We start from the raw sequence: 10,257 nt of genomic DNA, 5'->3' as shown, positions 1-10,257 counted from the left end.
CTTGCGGTGTCCTTTCACAGTGACAGTAGGGGCAGCAAGGCACGTATTGTATTGTTGCCATTGAGAATAACAAGATGGGGTTTATATCATATTGCATGAGTTTATCCCTCTACATCATGTTATCTTGCTTAAAGCATTACTCTGTTCTTATGAACTTAATACTTTAGATGCATGCTGGATAGCAGTCGATGTGTGGAGTAATAGTAGTAGATGCAGGCAGGAGTCGGTCTACTTGTCTCAGACGTGATGCCTATATACATGATCATACTTAGATATTCTCATAACTATGCTCAATTCTGTCAATTGCTCAACAGTAATTTGTTCACCCACCATAATACTTATGCTCTTGAGAGAAGCCACTAGTAAAACCTATGGCCCCCGGGTCTATTTTCCATCATATTAATCTTCCAACACTTAGTTATTTTTGTTGCCTTCTATTTTACTTTGCATCTTTATCATAAAAATACCAAAAATATTATCTTATCATATCTATCAGATCTCACTCTCGTAAGTGATCGTGTAGGGATTGACAACCCCTTATCGCGTTGGTTGCGAGGATTTATTTGTTTGTGTAGGTGCGAGGGGCTCGTGCATGGCCTCCTACTGGATTGATACCTTGGTTCTCAAAAACTGAGGAAAATACTTACGCTGCTTTATTGCATCACCCTTTCCTCTTCAAGGGAAAACCAACGCAGTGCTCAGGAGGTAGCACTGCTCCGTTGGTCGCTCGGGCCTCGCTGCCCGGTCGCCGGGGCTGCTTTGGCAGCCCGGGTGCCGGTGCTGACAAGCTCGTCTGCACGACGTCCCACGCCGTCCGTCATCGCCGGCCTCATCTTGGACTCCGCCGCCACCCCGCCTCCACCGAGCGGCATCCCCGACCTCGCGCGCGATCGGCTTGATCACCCACTCGCCGCCGCGATCCACCTCATCTACGCCGCGCGACCGACCTGGTCCGTCGGTCACGCGCGCCTCCGCAGGTCCCGTGAAGATCATCCCGAGTTCAGCGCGCCTCTCCACCGATCGAGCATCGGGCTGCCGCTGCGTCGCCCCGTCGGGCCAAAGCGCCGCCGCCCCGTGGTTCTCGCCGCCGCCCAGAGGTCTTCCCGCCGTTGTGTCGCCCCTTCGGGCCGCAGCGTCGTGGCCCGCGGTCCCCGCCGTCGCCCCGACCCGGCCGCCGCCGCTGCGTCGCCCCTTCGTGTCGTAGCGCCGCGGCCCGCGGCCCGCTCCGCCGTCACCGCGCGTCGACCTCCCGTGGTATGCGCCGCGCTGTCTTCTTTGGCGCGGGAACACCACCATCCGCGCCGGTCTTCGTCACGCTGTCAGGGTTCTTCGCCTACTTCGAGCACCGTCGCCGCACTCCTAACCTAGCCGCCACCGCTCTTCTTTGGCCGCCGCCGCCGCTACCTTCGTTGCCGCCGCCCATCCACCCCCTTCATCTTTGTCCAAGCACCAGCCCGTCGCCAGCGTCGCCGTCATCTACCCCGACCACTTCGTCTACTCCGACCACCGTTGGTGACATCGGCCCCGCGCCGATGGACGCCGCAATCGTCGTCGAGTTCTTCTCTGCTGGCCCCTCCGACTTCTCCGACATGGCGTACAGCTCGTGCAGGTCCCTCGTCTACGCATGCCCGGTGCTGGCAACACCGATGCGTGCCTTCATCCATGACATGTCCCCGGACCTGGCAAGCCTGGTTGGCGCTTCGTCAACTTCGTCTTCGTCCGTCTACGCATGCCCTGTGCTGGCAACACCGGTGCGTGCCTTCGTCCATGATGTGTCCCCGGGCTTGGCAAACCCGCCGCGACGCGTCATCAACAACATTTTCTTCCCGGCGCACCCCTACTTCGACACCACTGCGTCCATGCTAACTCGGCGCCCCCTTGCGCCCGCGGCTCCACGGCGACTTCCTCGACACCGGCTACCCCGACTCGACATCGACCACGACATTCTTCGCACGGCTACCTCGACCACGGCTCCACCACCCACTCTCGGCTACATCGACAAACGGCACAAAGGGCTACCGCCTGCTTGAGCAACCTCGTCGGTTTCCACTCCAGCCACGACTCCGCGATGCGTCGACCGTTACGACTGGGGGGGGGGGGGGGGTCCGTCGGCTTGCCTTCGGATTCTTCTCCAATCTTACCATCTGCGTCGCTACCGTTGTGACTGCGGGGATGTTGAGTATAATGTATATTAGAAAGTATAGGATAGACTAGGATTTATTTCTACCTTGCCTTGTATTTCAAATTGGTCATTGTACTCCTATATATATTTCCACGAGGCTCAAGCAATCAAACAACAATCCACCAAACCTTTCTCTCCCTTCTAACGGCAACTCGATTGGCTGCGTCGTTTCGCCGTGGATGCGACGATTCCCTAATTTGTCGAACTCGTTCGTTCCGTCTCACGCGTTTTTTTGTTTTTGAACAGAACGGAGACGGTTTCATGCGTCAACTCAGGCGCCAGGAGAAGAGCCCGGAGCTTTTTGTCTGCATGGGGACGCAAAGATTCCCTGGAACAGTGGGTAGTTCGGAGGGAAGCGTCAGAGCACAAGGAAGCCGGTGTGGCCTCTCGTGCAGTCGTGTCGTCCGGGTGACCGGGGCCGAAACGGCCCGGTTGGTGCGCGTTATCTCAGCTCCAGAAGATCAGAGGCACTCATTGTTGTCGAGATCCGGCGCTTGCCTGGACACTCCAACAGACTCCGAATTGAATTGAACCCGGTATTCAGCCATCAGACCACTGCGCCTGCACGTGATCCTAACGAAATCTAGGCGGCCGTCACGTGACCGTGCGAGGTTTTTCACGAACCAATCGGTGTACGTGCGCAGAATGCCCGCCTCCTAACAGAAAGGTAGATCCTCCGGTGCTCGTACACGGCTACGGTGTCGACACGGTACACGGCCTCTAGGGTCTATAGGACAACCTACAAGCGCCAATTGAGTTGGCCGTGTGGTGATTTTATTGAGACCTCCGTGCGGTTTAGGTTCCCTGTCCTTTCGTGCCATGGGTGGATCACGAAATTAATGGATATCGCGTGTACGTTTGTAGGTAGGTGCAATGCAAGCAGGTGTGCAGGTGGACAATAAGGGCTCCTGTACCCGTAGCTAGCTCAGCTAAATTTAGGCTCCGCATAAATTACTGCTGTACTGTACGCTTCAAAATCTAAGCAAAGTTTTCGACCCAGGCATATGTGCATTCTACGGTCCTTTTTGCCGCAATGCATGCTGGGGGAGAGGAATATAAGATCGTAAAGTAATTAATTACGGAATCATTAGAATGTGCTGAAATGATTGAGCACAGGTGGCGATGTAGTACGCCTTGACTTTTCCAATTTCTGGGTCCCAATAATCATGAAGGAGCTTCGTGTCAGCAGTAAATGAAAAGAGCTGCCGTGCATTTTGTGAAGTGGTTCCGGGCAGCTGCCGTGGTACGCCAAATGCCACGGAAATCCAATTGAACGCATGGCATCGCAGGAGCCAGTACTAGCATTTTGCACCATTGTTTTCCTTTTTTTGACCCGTAGAATTTTGTAGCATTGTTCTTCTCGGAGCACAGAGATGGTCCCGACGCATTCTAACTGTCCCGCAAGTCCCGCGATGAGACGGGACCAACACAGTAATGAGAAATGCTACACTTACGTAAAGGAACTATTTAAGAAGTTTACGTACCAGCCAACGTGGAAGAATAGGATTGGTGTTTAGGGGAGTGAGGCCCAGGGGGGTGTCTAGATTAGTTTGGAACGTTTCGTAACCTTACGTATACTCTTTCGTAGGTTTAGCATTTTCGCACAGCAATACAACGTACTCCCTCCGTCCCCCATAGCTTGCAAAAACGTCTTATCGCGGGACTGGAGGCACGTATATATAACAGCTACTCCCTCCGGTAAAATGTGTACATATAGAAAATTTAGAACAAATTATGGAGTGAAGCCACCATTTTTCTCTTTTCATTTACTCAACCCCCAATGAGTTAAGTGCATGTAGAAATTAAAGAGGCAATGTGTAGAATGTTATTGGTCTTGTACCGTGTGACAAGAGAGAAACATTTTTTTCTACTTTAAAGTGCATTGGGAAGATAGAATTACACTCTTTTGTGGACAAATTTTAAAGCCAAACGTACACTCTTCACCGGACGGAGTGAGTAAAAGAAACGTACTTCCAAGCCAGAAGATGTTAGAAATAAATGGGCTAGGTGAGGTAGTCTTGGATTCGAGGGTCCTCAGGTGTCCGGCCTATTCGATATGGGCCGGGCTGATGGGTCGTGAAGACGAAGCAGAAGACCACCTCCCGTGTCCGGGTAGGACTCCTATGTGCGTAGAACGGCAAGTTTGGTGTCCGGGTGTAATACTCCTTTCCTCTGAACCGACTTTGTATAACCCTATGCCCCTCCGGTGTTTATATAAACCGGAGGGGTTAGTCCGCAGAGGGCATCCGAATAATCATAGGCTAGACAGATAGGGTTTAGCCATTACGATCTCGAGGTAGATCAACTCTTGTAACCACTATACTCATCGAATACAATCAAGCAGGACGTAGGGTTTTACCTACTTTGAGAGGGCCCGAACCTGGGTAAACACCGTGTCCCCATTGTCCCTTGTTACCATTGATCCTAGACTCACATCTTCGGCCCCCTACCCGAGTTCTGTCAGTTTTGACACCGACACTAGGCCCATAACAATTTCTGAAATCTCAAATAGTGGTCCATGAATAAAATAGCAAGTGGTGGTTCTAAGTTTAGTCTCACCCCGAAAGTTGATAAAGAGTTGGACTTCTTTATATAGTTGGCTCTCTACACCATAGTAAGTGAGGTGTGAAGGAAAGAAAGAGAAGACCTCGCACATGCGCTCACTCGCCTGGCCGGGCTCGGGCACGGGCCTTGCAGGGGCGCAACTTCCTTTTTGTTGTTTTACTTTTAGGTGTCTTGACGGACAAGTTCATTGTTTTCTTGTCCGATAAGGTTGACTTGGAAACCAAGTCGGTTTGAGATCATGATCGTGATATGATACTGCCTCTGGTTCTCCTATATATACTACTTACCGGCCTCGGCCAAAGACACATCGTAAACACTTAGGGTTTTGCCACATCTTGCAACTTGCGCCGCCGCCGTACTCTACTCTATCCCGAACACCGCGTGCGGGAGAGCAGGTCTCCGGAATTGTTCGTCCTTGCGATCCTGCATCGGGAGAGGACGGATTAGGTTTTTGGGAAGCGCTCCGCGCGACTGCTCAACTTCATCATCACGGGTCGTCTTTCGTCCAAGTCGGGCGGTGCTACTCATCGTTGTCTCCATCGCCATCAACATCAGATCTTCGCCAACATTGTCATCAACATCCTCGCTCATGCAGCAACTAACGAACAATACTTCCTTCGTGACATGGTCATGTCTCTTTCTGTAGTTGTTGTTTCATGTGCGATGCTGGTGTGCATGATTTGTTGTTCATCTAGTTTGCTGGATCATTGCATGCTGGTCTCTATTTTAGTCATGAATTATTTACAGGGATTAATCATGAATCTGCCTAATATTCCACATTCCAAAAACCTAATTGTAGGCATTTCCTGAGTTAACTATGGCTGATTCGCTGATGCACTGAGGCCGAATAAGTTTACCGGTGTGCACTTTAAGAGATGGCAGGTGAAGTCCACGCTCTGCCTTACTGCTCTGAAAGTTTTCAATGTTAGTGTTGGTGCTCCAGAGAGAATGTTTGAGGAAGATCAGAGAATGTTCCAGGAACCCAAACTATGTTTGTGGGATGCGTTCTGAGTGTTCTTGCTGACCGTATGTGTCATATGTAAATGCACATACAAGATGGAAAGACGCCGTGGGATGCACTAAATGCTCAATTTGGTGCAACAGATGCAGGCAGTGAACTGTACATCATGGAGAATTTCCACAACTACAAGATGGTGAATAACCGTACCGTGGTTGAACAAGCTCATGAATATAGTGCATTGTGAAGGAACTGGAACAACTTAAGTGTGATTCACCCGATAAATTCGTGGCTGGGTGCATGGTTGCAAAGTTACCTCCTTCATGGAGAAATTTCACCACAACTCTGAAACATAGGGGCAACCAAAAAATCTGAAACATAAGGGACGTGAGATATTAGTTGAAAATCTGATTGCATATCTTGATGTTGAAGAGAAAGCTTGGGCTAAAGACACGACTGAGAAAGGAGGTGAGGTTCAGCCTACTGCCAATATGGTGCAAAGGTACCCAGAGAAGAAGAACAAAAGGAAGAACAAGCCTGCCAAGACTACTACCTTCAAGAATAAGAAGAAGTTTAACAAGGCCGAGTTAGAGAGCTACGCTTGTGGGAAGCCCGAACACTTTTCCAAGGAATGCCCAAAACGTGCAGACCGCAGATGGGAAACAAGCTCCAAGACTATCAACATGGTGACCGCTAGCAATACTGATGGGTATGGTCATTTACATATGGTTCTTTCAGTATTTCAATCATCTTCGTGGTGGATTGATTTGTTGGAAATATGCCCTAGAGGCAATAATAATTGTATTATTATATTTCCATATTCATAATTATAGAGTTTATATTCTATGCTATAACTACTATGATCCTGGAATATGTGATTCAGTGGAAGATTCATATGCACATGTGGAATGATAAACGGTTAAAGTTTATTAGTCTTGCCTCTAGGACTAGCTGAAGTGTTGTTGGTGATCATGTTTTCTGGATCTTAGGATATCCTTAAGTGTTAAACAATAGTCCTAAAACAACATTGAGATTATGACGTTATAAAAAAATCATATTGAATCGACCCAAAATTATGTGTTATGAATTGAGTTAATATCGTCTATATTCAATTGTAATAACATAGAGTGTTAACGTGTGATTTTGCTCCTTATACTATGAGATTATCGGAGTCACTTCTTAACGTACAGTGGACTTTGGGGTTGCTCAAACGTCACATGTAACACTTGTTGGGGAACGTAGTATTTCAAAAAAAATCCTACGATCACGCAAGATCTATCTAGGAGAAGCATAGCAACGAGCGGGGAGAGTGTGTCCACGTACCCTCGTAGACCGAAAGCGGAAGCGTTTAGTAAGGCGGTTGATGTAGTCGAACGTCTGCACGATCCAACTGATCCAAGTACCGAATGTACGGTACCTCCATGTTCAGCACACGTTCAGCTCGATGACGTCCCTCGAACTCTTGATCCAGTTGAGGACGAGGGAGAGTTCCATCAGCACGACGGCGTGGTGACGGTGATGATGAAGTTACCGGCGCAGGGCTTCACAAAAGGACTACGATGATATGACCGAGGTGTGTAACTGTGGAGGGGGGCACCGCACACGGCTAAGAGAAGACTTGGTGTGCCTTTGGGGTGCCCCCTTCCCACGTATATAAAGGGGGGAGGAGAGGTGGCCGGCCAAAGGGGGGCGCGCGCCATAGGGGAGTCCAACTAGGATTCCCAATCCTAGTTGGAGTCCCCTTCCTTTCCAAGAGAGGGAGAGAGGGAAGGAGGAAGAGAGGGAGAAGGAAAGAGGAGGGCGCCGCCCCCTCCCTAGTCCAATTCGGATTTGCCATGGGGGGGGGGGGGCGCTGCCTCCCCTTGTTGCCCTTCACTCCTTTCCACTAAAGCCCATTAAGGCCCAATACTTCCCCGAGGAGTTCCGGTAACCTCCCGGTACTCCGAAACTTATCCAATACTTCCCGAAACCATTCCGGTGTCCGAATATAACCTTCTAATATATGAATCTTTACCTCTCGACCATTTCGAGACTACTCGTCATGTCCGTGAACTCATTCGGGACTCCGAACAAAACTTCGTTCATCAAATCACATAACTCATAACACAAATCGTCATCGAACGTTAAGCGTGCGGACCCTATGGGTTCGAGAACTATGTAGACATGACCGAGATACATCTCCAGTCAATAACCAATAGCGGAACCTGGATGCTCATATTGGCTCCTACATATTCTACAAAGATCTTTATCGGTCAAACCACATAACAATATACGTTGTTCCCTTTGTCATCGTTATGTTACTTGCCCGAGATTTGATCGTCGGTATCCTCATACCTAGTTCAATCTCGTTACCGGCAAGTCTCTTTACTCGTTCCGTAATGCATCATCCCGTAACTAACTCATTAGTCACATTGCTTGCAAGGCTTATAGTGATGTGCATTACCGAGAGGGCCTAGAGATACCTCTCCGATACTCGGAGTGACAAATCCTAATATTGATCTATGCCAACTCAACAAACACCGTCGGAGACACCAGTAGAGCATCTTTATAATCACCCAGTTAAGTTGTGACGTTTGATAGCACACTAAGTGTTCCTCCGGTATTCGGGAGTTGCATAATCTCATAGTCAGAGGAACATGTACAAGTCATGAAGAAAGCAATCACTACTGGAATCAGCTTCTTTGCCGTCCGCCATGGCAGACAGCAAAGGCATAGATCCCGAACGGCAAACTTCTTTCCCGTCTGCCAGCAGACGACAAACTGTCCGTCTGAACAGGTGCCAGCAAAGGCCTTCTTTGCCGTCCGCTTCTTAGAAACGGACGGCAAAGGATTGTGCCGTCCGCCATCTGAGGCCAGCAGACGGCAAAGACAACGAACGGCAGTGGGGTGGGGTCAGATCTGTTAGGGGGTTAACGGATGGGTCTTGTCCATCACATCATTCTCTAATGATGTGATTCCGTTCATCAAATGACAACACATGTCTATGGCTAGGAAACTTAACCATCTTTGATTAACGAGCTAGTCAAGTAGAGGCATATTAGGGACACTCTGTTTGTTTATGTATTCACACATGTACTAAGTTCCCTGTTAATACAATTCTAGCATGAATAATAAACATTTATCATGATATAAGGAAATATAAATAACAACTTTATTATTGCCTTTAGGGCATATTTCCTTCAGTCTCCCACTTGCACTAGAGTCAATAATCTAGATTACATAGTAATGATTCTAACACCCATGGAGTCTTGGTGCTGATCATGTTTTGCTCGTGAGAGAGGCTTAGTCAACGGGTCTGCAACATTCAGATCCGTATGTATTTTGCAAATCACTATGTCTCCCTCCTTGACTTGATCACGGATGGAATTGAAGCGTCTCTTGATGTGTTTGGTTCTCTTGTGAAATCTGGATTCCTTCGCCAAGGCTATTCCTCTAGTATTGTCACAAAAGATTTTCATTGGGCCCGGTGCACTAGATATGAAACCTAGATCGGATATGAACTCCTTCATCCAGACTCCTTCATTTGCTGCTTCCGAAGCAGCTATGTACTCCGCTTCACACGTAGATCCCGCCACGACTCTTTGCTTGGAACTACACCAACTGACAGCTCCACCATTCAATATAATACATATACGGTTTGTGACTTAGAGTCATCCGGATCAGTGTCAAAGCTTGCATCGACGTAACCATTTACGACGAGCTCTTTGTCACCTCCATAAACGAGAAACATATCCTTAGTCCTTTTTAGGTATTTCAGGATGTTCTTGACCGCTGTCCAGTGATCCACTCCTGGATTACTTTGGTACCTCTGTCGTGGTGGGCGCACGGCAGAGGCCAAGGGATGGCTAAAGAGAGGAGGAGGCTCGAGGGCGCTGGTGGGCTCCAGAGGCGAGGTTGGCATGAGCGGGCGCAGGACGCCGGACATACCCAGGTTCGGGGCTCTCCGGAGAGATAATACCCCTAGTCCTGCCGAGTGTAGTTGGATGATCGATAGTACAATGTTGCTGCTGGAGCTGTATGAAGGAGGAAGGAAGCTGGCCAAGGCTTGGGCTGCTCCTTCTCTCCGGTGTTGCTGTTTTTTGTGGCTAGTCCTTCTGCTTCGCCTCCCGAATGATCGTGGGCTCCCGGGGTTTTATAGTCCAAGCCCTCGGGGATACAATGGTAATGTTATAAGTCGGTGGGTCTGTGTAGTCGGTGTCCGGGGTCCCAGGCTGGGCCCCGCTGAGGGCTTGTGGTTCACCGGGTTCCCCTAGGTGCGGGCCCCGCAAGCCTAGGGGGACTGTGCGCCGTCTTGTTGATCGTCAGGGCGTGGCCGAGTCGAGCCGCGTACAGTGCTCTCCGTCAGGTTGCCGCTTGCTGTCGTCAGCGGTGAGGGTGGGGGCACTGTTGCCACGCCGGCCCCGGTCAGCGCGTAGGTGAGGGGCACTATTGCCACGTTCCTGCTGACCAGAGGGATGGGCGGGGCACTGTTGCCTTGGTCATCGTTGATTGAAGTCTTGTCCCCGTCATACGGCCTGGATGGGACGGGAGTTGACCCGCGGCTGGATTGCGT

This window comes from Aegilops tauschii, chromosome 2 (assembly GCF_002575655.3).
Source record: "Aegilops tauschii subsp. strangulata cultivar AL8/78 chromosome 2, Aet v6.0, whole genome shotgun sequence".
Lineage (NCBI taxonomy): Eukaryota > Viridiplantae > Streptophyta > Magnoliopsida > Poales > Poaceae > Aegilops > Aegilops tauschii.
This window is presented reverse-complemented; position numbering follows the sequence as displayed.